Source organism: Vicia villosa, linkage group LG1, assembly GCF_029867415.1.
Source record: "Vicia villosa cultivar HV-30 ecotype Madison, WI linkage group LG1, Vvil1.0, whole genome shotgun sequence".
Lineage (NCBI taxonomy): Eukaryota > Viridiplantae > Streptophyta > Magnoliopsida > Fabales > Fabaceae > Vicia > Vicia villosa.
In genome coordinates, this window is record NC_081180.1 from 193,719,588 (window position 1) to 193,731,384 (window position 11,797).

Here is an 11,797-nt window from a genome sequence, read left to right on the forward strand (position 1 = left end):
GATGAGAAAGTGACATTTGTGACACTTGTCGATCGAGCACTTCAAGTAACTCATCCTTCCTTCTTAGGATGTTATGAATCTCAATGTTTTCCGTGTTGACGATTCGATACTTGTTCCTCCAAGCATTCCTTTCTTGGCATACCTTGTTTAATGCCGCTTGTAGTTTTTCGACATCGGTGGAGAAAAGGTAAATTGGTTCCCTTAGGGGAATGGGTTCTTGATGCTGATATGGCATCCTGAGCTTGAATGCTCTGATGCGTACCCATTGAAGGTAAGGATCCAGGGAGATGCAAAGATGTTTTCCTAACAATCTTCTCCCTTTGCTGTGAACAAGACGCCAGGCTTGGACAATTTCCTTCTTCAGCATGTTGCCATGATCGTCGATGTTCTTGAAGAACAGACCCTCCAATTGGATGTTACTTGGTATATTTTTCATGGGATAGCCGTATTGACGACGGGCTAAAGCTGGATTGTAACTGATTCCTCCCTTAGTTCCAATAAGGGGTATGTTGGGAAAACTTCCGCAACTGAAGATGATCTTGGTTTCGTCGTTGTCAGGACTACACCAATCAATGTCTGTATGAGTGAGAGACATGATTTTCTGTGACCAGTAAAGGCCATCCCTCATGTTCCAGAAAGTGCTAGACTTCGGCAGGTGCCAAACGAACCATTCGTATAACAACGGTACGCAGCATGTGATTAATCCTCCTCGCTGCAGGTTTTTCGAATGCACAGAGTGATAAGCATCCGCAAGCAAGGTTGGAACTGGATTTCCAATTAAGAAGATCTTAATTGCGTCGATGTCGACGAAATCGTTAATGTTAGGGAACAAAAACAATCCGTAGATAAGCAAAGCCAAGATTTCCTCAAAAGCGCTCATATCTTGGATGCTGACGAAGTACTGAGCTTGATCAAACAGGAATTTGGAGGGCAATCCTTGAATTCCTCCTCTACTCACCATATGAGTTCTGATGTCGACTACGTTCATAGGAGTAGTTGCAACAATGATAATGTCGTCAGGATTCTTTTCCAAACCGGAGTACGGATCTTGCGCGTACACGGGTATTCCAATCAGACGAGAGTACTCCTCCAACGTAGGCATGAGCTGATAATTTGGAAAGGTGAAGCAGTGATACGTTGGATCGTAAAACTGTACCAAGGTGGGAAGGATCCCATCCACAATGTTGGTATTGAGCAAAGGCAGAAGTTTTCCATACTTCTCCTTGAAAGCCTGGGGGTTGACCACCAGTTTTCCGAGCTTTCCCAGTTCCTCGACCTGGGGAATCTTGAAGGTGTATTTCCTAGCTCTCTTTCTTTCGTAATCCATGGTATAGATCCTTAAGTCCTTTCTCCGTTTCTCTCTTTCTATGAAGTTCAAAACGTTCGTTATTTAGTTTCCTTGGAAAACGACTCGAAAAAGACTCTTTTTTGTTTTTAGTTGTTATGATGAATGATGCATGAATGCATGAATGCACACATAAGAGTTTTTAAACAAACATGGCGTTGAAGGGTATAGTGGTCATGAAGTCAAAACGCAAACCTCGCCCCAATGGTAAACTAAGGATAAGGATTTTTGTACCTGTAGAACGGGTTCTAGGGGTCTCAGAGCTTTTGCTCAATCTTAAAGATACGTTGACTGGTATCTATAAGAGAGTTTTCTCTGAGTGTAGTATCTGCGTGACAATTACTTTCGTAATCACCGCTCTACGTCCTAAAAAAGGCTTTAAGTGGGGTTAATGTGTTTCTAGGTCCTCCTGGTACAAATCAGTCTCGGAATGCAGTGGCGCAGTTAATCACAACCAGCCAGGCAAATCCCAAGAGTAGAATTGTGAACCAAGATTAGAGGGTCTTCACCGGGAAGACATCCTCCATCCTATCTTATGTTGCACTCAAATCCGGGTATAGGATTTCTCACCTCAAGGGGGAATCAAGCCCTTTCCCGATACAGAATAAACAAAATAAACAAATATAAATGCAGCAAACATATGATATGACACAGAGGTTAGGCAGGACCTCTCTTGTTTGAGGGGGAATTTGGCATCCCTAATTCCTCATTGGGGCTGGACCAGCAACAGGTCAACCATTGGTTTGGATGAAAAACCAAGGTTTTTAACACTTATATCCCCAGCAGAGTCGCCATTATTCTGTGGTTTCGTTTTTTTTACCTCCCCGTTTCACTTGGGAGGACGGCACGCTAGACCCTTCACGCGAAATTTGGAAGGAGAATGTGCCCGTGGTGGGATGAATTTTATTTCAGTTCTTCCTACGATATCACACAAACTTTCTTATTGTCCTACGAGTAGGAAAGAGGAAAAAAGATCTCAACTAAACCCTAGGAGTTTGCTAAGTGTGGGGATTCACCTAGACTAGAAATTCTGGAGTCCGGGAGGTCGGTTATACATAGGTAAGTGTTTAAACACCCTACATATCTGTAGTACTCTACAGGAACCTTCTCTGTGTCTAAATGTGTTTGTGCTGCTAATGATTATTGGGAAAGTTTCTCCTTTGTGTTAGGAGAAGGAATTGAATTGAATAAAAGAAAGACAGACTGACTGACTGACTATTTTTGGTATTTTATTAGCTCGCTGAGATTCCTTGTGAACCTCATGCCTACATATCCCTAATGGAAGTCAGAGCTTAATGTAGTTCGGGGAACTAATTATGGAAATTAATTATTTTTGGGTGCCTTGCTTGAAGCTCAAGGTTGAAGCTTGAATTAAATCTCTGTTTACAGTAAAGAGACATGAAGTCATCTTTATAGAGAGGTATTTCTACTATTCCACCACAAACATTTTAAAAGAGTGACAGAATAACTGGATTCATTTCATTAAGAGAGTGACCTTACTTGTGTGTTTGCAAGTATGCTAGTATCTCTTGAATGAAAGAAAGATGCTCGTCCAAATTAGGGAAAGTGTACAAGTCTGGGGATGTTCCAGAGCATGTCTTTCAGAGTCCTAAATGGGAGACTTTGATTGAAATTGAAATGTGTAATGTTTGTTTGTTTGAATGTGGTGAGATAGAGGAAAGATCTCTCTATAGAGATAAGCTATGTCTATCTAGTATATAAAAGATTTGATTTTTTAACTGGCTTGTATGAGGCCCAAGCTTGAGGCTTTTTGATTGATTGATTATTATTAACTCTGGGAGATGACTCCACTGGGGGTTAATTACAAGGAATTTTTATGTTCTGTACAAAGCCCAGAATTGAGGCTGACTCTACTTAGGAAAATCTATTTTTGATGGGTTTTATTTGGTGTTCTGTACAAAGCCTAGAATTGAGGCTGACTCTAACTAGGGGAAATATTATTTTCTGCCTTGTATGAAGCCCAAGGTTGTGGCAGACTCTTAAATAAACTGAGTATGGATGACTCTATGGGAAAAGATCCTAGATGTTAGGAATCTTTGACACACGACATATGGTTTATCTGCCTTGTACAAAGGCCAAGGTTGTGGCTACTGAATAATGAAGGACTCACTGGGGAGACTCTATTATCTGCCTTGCACAATGCCCAAGGTTGAGCCTGACTATTAACAGGGGAGTTTTATTGTTTTGGTGCCTTGTATGAAGCCCAAGGTTGAGGCTAACTGTTTTTGTTGGGTTTTGACTCTACTGAAGGATTTATTTATTAAAAGACTGATTTTTTTTGGAAGCTAACCCTTTCCAGGGATTTTGACTCAGCTGGTGAAATTGTCTGTTAAAAGACTGATTTTTGTCATGTTTTTTGGAGGCTGACTCTTTCCAGGGGTTTTGACTCTTTTTGGGGAAATTATCTCCTAAGAGAATGAATCTTTGGTTTTTGAAGAAGTGATTTTGGAGGCTAACCCTTTCCAGGGGTGGTGTTAAAATGAAAGAATGAATTGGAGGCTAACCCTTTCTAGGGGTTTTTATTAAGATGAAAGAAATGATTTGGAGGCTAACCCTTTCCAGGGGTTTTTGTTAAAATGAAAGAATGTGTGGAGGCTAACCCTTTCCAGGGGTTTTTGTTAAAATGAAAGAATGTGTGGAGGCTAACCCTTTCCAGGGGTTTTTGTTAAAATGAAAGAATGTGTGGAGGCTAACCCTTTCCAGGGGTTTTTATTGAAATGATTGGCAGAAAGATTATCTAGTGGAGACTTCTTGTTTAAAGCCCAAGATGAAGGCTGACTCTTGTTGAGGATAAGCAAACATGGATCCTAGACTCTGCTAAGGAAGATTGATGAAGATAAGGGTGACAGAGACTGTCCATGTCTCTCATTCCAAAAGGTGTACTCAATGTAAAATTGAGACAAACTTAGCTTGTTTAAAGTCTGGTTTTAATTGGAAGAAACTCACCAGGGTATGTTAAAAGGTGACTAAAGACCTGTTCCTATGTTTGTAAGAAACCTGATGGGTCCTTGTATACAAGCTCAAGAGGAAGCTGGAAATGCTTTTAAGAAGCCTGTGGGTCCTTGTACAAAGCCCAAGAGGAGGCTAATCGAGGGTCTTCGAGGGTCCTTGTTATAGCACAAGAGAAAGCTATGTAGTTTTGAACTTATTTTGGCTTTAAGCAAATGGGTAAGAGGTTTCACCGGGAATAATTCCTCTTTGGGTGGATGTGTCCTATTTTTTTGGATTCTAAGGTTTTTGCCAAGATGTTTCACCGGGAATAATTCATCTTGGGGGTTTGAACTACAGATCTCTAATTAGGAAAGAGCCTTCACCGGGAAGACATTCTCAATCCTAGGTCATATTCCTATAATATATATATAGTTTAACTGTCCTAGGGTTTATACTCAAACGTAGTTCTAAACTAATATATATATATGCACAGTTCTATATTTGACAGTAATTTAAATAAAGACTGTAAATTAAAAGCTTGTAAAGCCTAACCTGGATGGAGTGGAGGCCTTTGAAGAAGTATTTACAAAGCCTTACCAGCAATTGATGGATAACAGTTGAATATATATATGATAAACAGTTAATTTTTTTTTTGAAAACAGAAGAAGTGAAGATGGACATAGGTCACATAGGTGTCTGAAGAGTTTCACCGGGAATAATGCCCTTCAAATACCAGAAGAATATTTTGAAAACAGAAAGAAGATTTTGTAAATACAGTTTTTGAAAACAAACTATGAAAAGAAAAAGGTGTTGGGTCTTACACTCTATTAGAGGCCCACTTGAAAATGATTTACTGTTTATGAGAAACAGTTGAAAATGATTTGTAATTTGAAATGATTACTGTTGTGAAAACAGTTTTGAAAGTTGACAAAAAGTCAACTTAATTAGGGTTTAGACAAAGTCTATACCTAATTAAGACCTACATGATTAGGGTTTTATCACAAAAATATTTACAAGAGATTAGGTTTTGAAAATCAAGAGAAAACTATATTTAAAGTATTTTAAAATACTTAAAAATGTGTTACTTTAAACCTAAAGATATATATATATATATATATATATATATATATATATATATATATATATATATATATCAGATAAATAATATTTTTGTGATTTTTTGGGTTATTCATAAAATAGATATATTAAATGATAAGTGTGTGAAAAATGAATAGAAAATGATTTAAATTGATGGGTGATTTAATTATGTGAAGTTATAGAACAAAATGAAAGAAAATAGTGTTAAAAAAAAGGGGTTTGGTCTTGCCAAGGGTTGAACCCACGCCCTATAGGTTACCAAACAAAACAAATACCAACTGGGCCACGCGCGTGGCCTACTTAAGGAAAGAACCCATATGATTATATGTGAAAGCAAGGCATTAAATGAATTGGAAAAATAAAATGAACAAATGGTCTGAGGGGGGGATCGAACCCCAGACCTAAGGCAAGGCAAGGCTTTTGGACGCGCGCTGTAACCATTGGGACACTACGATGAATTCGTAAGTGACACACCTATCATTCAAAATAAAATAAACTCGTTTCTGGGAAATTCAAAAAAATGGCGCCACCATCTTCATCTTCAACCTCAAGCTTTTGAATTTCTGGAAATCGTATCTCTCTCAATTCTCAACCAAATCCAAAGATGTAAAGATGGATTTTGCTCGTTTTTGGACGAGGATCATGATGGTGTCCTTTAATTTTATTTATTTTCAGTATAACATAAAATTCGCAAGCATGAACACTAAGAACCCTAAAACTGGAGTTAAACATGAAATACTATATATGCATGATTTGATGCAATTGATTGAGGGCTAATGATCTATGAAGGTGCAGAAACCAAATGGTAACTTCATTTTAAATTTATCATGCGTGAATTATAGAGTTTGAAGCTTTTGAAACTTACCTGAAATATGAAGATTTTGCTCTGATCAAAAGGTGTTACAGAACTGTTGTAACGATCCAGATAGCTTCAATGACTCCTTTGGAAGGTGTTGAGATGCCTGGCTTGGACTGAAAGTGCCCAGAACTTCTTGCTCGACCCCAACTGCAACAGCTCCAAGTGAGAGGTGAAGATGATGATTCTTCACGCCCAGAAGTGTTTCAGAGGTTTGGATCACCTCTAAATGACTCCCCTAAGGTGTTTGAATACTTAATTCCAAAGGAAGAGCTCTGGTTTGAAGAATCCAAGTCTTCTTGCCAAAGAACCTTTGAAAACCTTAAGTATGAAGAAAGAAGAGAGAAAGCAAGAATTATGTTGCTTTGGTGTGTTTTCTGAATGAGAAAGAGCCCCCTATTTATAGGCAAATGGCTCAGAGCAATTGAACATAACAAGCTTGCTTAGTGTAGTGAGTTTGGTTTCTTAGCCAAGAAGAAAATTTGAAAAGATCCTAAATGCAATGATGCATTTTCGGGCTAGCTTCCCCAACCATTGATCTTGTATGATCTAAGGGAACATTTCTGATTCAGAGGAGAGTTCTAATTGGCTTAGAACAAGATTCCTTATGCAATGATGAATTTGGATGCATGGCATGTTTTCAGATGCATTAGAGGTCGTGTAGCATCACTTAGTGAAGCAAAATGCACAAAATTGCAAAGTTTCAAATTGTACATGACCTATAATTTCACTTCATGAGGCCAACTTTGAACAAGCATAACTCTTAGCTCAAAATGAATTTGGAGAAGGTTGAACACAATTTGGAAAGCCCTAAACATCTACTTCAAATCATTAGTTTATGGTTCCTTCAGAATCCTTTGGCAAATTTGTGAAAAATGAGGCCAAAGTTGGAAGAAAACTAGGTTAAAAACACTTAGAAAATTTTCTAAGTGTTTATGACCTAAAACTTCAAAATTTCCAAATCTCTTAAATGATTGATCTTTTGAAAAAAGCTCCATTGTAAGATGTTGTTTTATTTTGCAAGATCTACAACTTTCATGTTGGAAGTTTTTTGAGTTGTGTAGGTGAAATTTTGAGTTCCCACAATGCCCTAAAAAACCCTAATTCCCGACTTTTTGCTCCTTGAAGATTCTTCTTGAATTTCTTTGGTCAAATGACTTTAATATCCATATATTGATGATATTGATCCTTGAAAGTCATGGTTTGACCAAAAATCTTAAAAGTCAAAGGTGATCCCATACAGTTGACTTTTTCCAGATAAGGTGAGATTTTGGACTTTTGTGTGGAATTAAGATCTTCTCCTCAAATGAGTGATGTAAATGGGTTATATTGAGTTAGTAGAGGTTCTTGAATCATGTCTTGAGTTTTGGATCCATGCCCTGATTAAAAGTCAACTATCCAGATGAATTAGGTTAAAAACCCTAATTGTCGACCAGATGAAATTGGTGACTGTGGATCTTGAATTGAGGTGTGATGTCCAGTGGATATTATTGTATGGATCATTTGAAGATGATTGAAGTCTTTAATAGATGTCCTGGAGCTTTTTAGGGTTTCCCAAAGGTGATCCCTGATTTCAGTCCTTGATAGGCTCAAAAACCCTAGTCTGGTGACCTTAGTAAATCCGTACTTAGAGGACTGGGTGTCTAATCAATCATAGGTGAAAAAATGAAGCTCTTGAGTCCTATGATTATGTTAGAGACTAATCCTTCTACTGATTGATCCTTTGCCTGAGTTTTCTTGTCTTTGAACGTCCTTGATTAAATGCCAAATGAAGAAGTGACTGCTCTGGGTACTTGCTTTGACCTGATGAAAATCCTGAAGATATGTCATCTCAGGGGGGTCAAAAATTAGGGTATGACAGCAAAGTACAAGCTTCAATTCGAAGGATTGCCCAGTCAAATGATCAGAAAGTCAATAGTCGACTAGTTTGACCTAAAAGTCAACTATGTTCAAAGTACAGTCAAAACTCCTGATTTTTTGTCTACATCCATATTTTGAAGTATCATTCATCATTTGATCAATGATTGATCATGATTCATCAAGGAGAGTCCAGAAATCAACAAAATCCGAAGTTTCTAAATTAGGGTTTTGGACTAAAAAGTCAACTAAACTTTGACCAGCCATAACTTTCACATGGAACTTCAGAAATTTCCCGTCCAAAGCTCATTTTGAAGGAAATTGAATTCTCTACAACTTTGTCTCTCACATGCCAAGTCTAAAAATGCTTCATTTGAGAGATATGGATCAAAAGATTATAGGTCCTTTTTGAAAGTCCACCAAAAGCAGTTTTTTGTCAAAGCCCATATCATCAAGATAAAACCCTCAAATGGAAAAAAGTTTCCAAAGTGGCTTATAGAGGACATCTTGAGGTTTCCAAAAAGTCATAGAACTCTTCCATACCTAAACAATTGAGGGAGATATGCCTTGTGAAAGTTGGATCATTTTAAGGGAAAAAATGTGAAATTAAAGGGTTCCAAATGATTTTTTTTTGCAAAGAGGCCCATGACTTTAAGATCCAATCTTTCTATAAAAGTCATCTAGAAGCTCTAATTTGAAAGCCATGAAAAAATGATGAATATTTGATTTTATTTGAATTTTTATTCATTAAAATCATGGATTTAAATCAAATATTTTGAAAAAAATTAAGAAGATTTGATTTGCTTCCAATATCAATCATAATCAATCATACAAATATTCAATATTCACTATCAAATTCGTGCAAGAGCTAATTGTTTGGAAAAACTTGAATTTGGCTCAAGAATAGAAACTTTAGAATCAATTTTCAATCAACATGCCAATGATTGATTCAAGGAGATTTGATCTGTTATTGTTGACCTAAATCACTCACCTATATAAACACAACAAGAACAGACCCCTAATTCACGAAAATTCTGCCCCCAAGAGCCCTAGCTTTGTTCTTAAAATTCAAGAACAAGTCAAGATCGAATTTGGAGCTAGAGTGTGATTCAAGCCATTCAAAGCATCCAAGAAGATTCACTGAAGCATTCTGAACCTGTTTGGATCATTGCACGACATCAGCACCCCCAGAATGTTCTCCTATAAGCCGAGGTAGGTCACAAAAATCTCAAACTCGATTGCTCTGATTCATGGCATATAAGCATATTTTAAATGTGTATATACGTTTGTTATGATGTGTTTATTATTTCTGGAACTTTAATTTGGTTTCTGGGCGTGTTAGCCATGGTTCACCATGAACGAATTATTAGGGTTTCCATTAGGGTTTGTTGATACAGGTATTCTTAGGCCAAATTAAGGCCATGGTTGAATTCGTGAGGCCCAGACGAACTCAATGGTGGCCCCGCGAAGAGTTTTTGTTGTTGTTTGCCTGTATTCGTAAATTACAGGTTTGTAGCTATGGAAGCGTTGATCGCGACTTTACGTGTCTATAAATCTGATAACTGCAAGTGCACAGTCGTGTCGTGTAGTTTTAAAAGATATCGAATCCACAGGGACTATGAATCGATCTACTGTTATCTAAGGTTACTATGTAAAGCTAAGGCTACTAATATTTTGATTTTTTTCTAAAAGGGAAGATAATCGTGAATTCTAAGAAATATAATAATAACGGATATCAGTATGTATTTCGTCTAACTTAGGTGATCCGAAGCTCCATTGGCTACGGTATTCATTCGATTAAAGATCTTTATTAATTTAGTTGATTAAAAGTCCTCCTCTCAAACTCTCGCTCTGTTGATTTAGACCACTATCCTAACTCATAATGTACGCTCTCGCCATCCCATTAGATTTAGAAAAGCCTTTTGAAAAGAACTTAGTTAATAAAATGCTTGCTTTATGAAGTCGTTATCCACTTAAATCCCCTAGTCTCAAACTCTCGCTCTATTGACTCGGTTCATGCTAGTATTCCCTAACGTACGTTTTCGCCATCCCGCGTCGGGTTTAAAAACACTTTTTGAAAGTAAATAATTTCTAATTAGTTTTAATACGCTTTCGCCATCCTTAAAACTAATGTCCTATGTCTACTATCCAGTTAAGAATCTCAAACTCTCGCTCTATTGATTTTAACATTAGTCGGCCTTAAAACCTCAAACTCTTGCTCTATTGATTTTAGGACGTTATTAATTAAATTATACATAAAACCAAAAACAAGTGATATTTAAAAAACATAATTAAGCCAATTTATTTCGGATCCCACAGTTAACTTACTTTACATACCGATATCTTAATTAATTAGCCAGACTTATTGATACGGTTAAACATGCATAAATTTGTTCGATTTATAATGAAAGGCATATTAAAGGGCATACAATATATCACGCAATTAAATAATATCAAGACAGTAAATAAATAACTTGAATAAAATAAATCTGAAATAAATATGGATCTTGAAGTACTCGAACTTCCGCCACAGGTCGGCTGGATCGTTCTTCGGAAATTATTAGGCGTAAAATTTAAAGGCAAGGAAAATAAAACTAAATCTAACGTAAGGTTAGATCTATAAAAGGTTCACAACAATTTCCGGTGTAGAAATTGTTATGAGAAAAAGAAAGCAAATGAATAAAATGCGGAAGAAAATAAAATGCTTGAGAAGTGAATTCGCCAGCACTTCGTTAGCCAAATTTCGGACCTGGAGAACTGAGGTATCAGCCTCCTTTTAAAGTTGAGGATCTGCAGATACGTTGCTTGAAAATAGGGACTTTTGACTTGGGACTCATGTGAATACAAGATCACACTCACAAAGATGTTTTTGATTCATGGCAAACTCAACAAGCATACAAGCAACAAGGTACAAGCAGAAGAACTCAAAGAAAAGTAAGCTTTGGTCACTCATAACAGAGCAGGTCGACCTACTATGCATACAGGTCGACTCAACACAAGCAAAATAAGAGGAACTCAGAAAATCAGCAGTCAGGTCGACCTACTCCCAACACAGGTCGACCTAAAATGAAGAAATTTACATATCATTCTGCTAGGTTGACCTACACAACAACTAGGTCGACCTAATCTGAGAAAATTTCCCCAAAACGCATCTGAAGTGGATTCTGGTCGACCTACTTCTTTGACAGGTCGACCTAACTGGGAACAAATGACATCCAAAGGATATGCAGCTCTGTTAGGTCGACCCAGCCCTAAATTAGGTCGACCTATCTGATCAAAACTGACTTCCAAAGGATATGCAGCTCTGTTAGGTCGACCCAGCCCTAAATTAGGTCAACCTATCTGATCAAAACTGCCAAAATTTCTGGTTTTCTCTGCATCAACTAAAAAGCTCTCATATATATTGTCCATGGTTCAATTATTGAAAACAACACCAACGACTGAAAGATACACAAAGGCTTCTCATCTTCGTTCTTCGTCATCTCCAACACAATTACACATAATCATTTTTGCGTTGAGGGTTAGTGATCGAGTTCGATAACGTCCATGGAACGGAATTGAAGATTCCTAGTGGGTGAAGATTTGTGGGGTTTTTGGTGAATAAAATCCGAGGGTTTTGTCCTCCAAGATAGGTGTTTCTTAGGGGTTTTTATCAAGAGGTTTCATCGAGGATCCATCTGAGTGTGAAG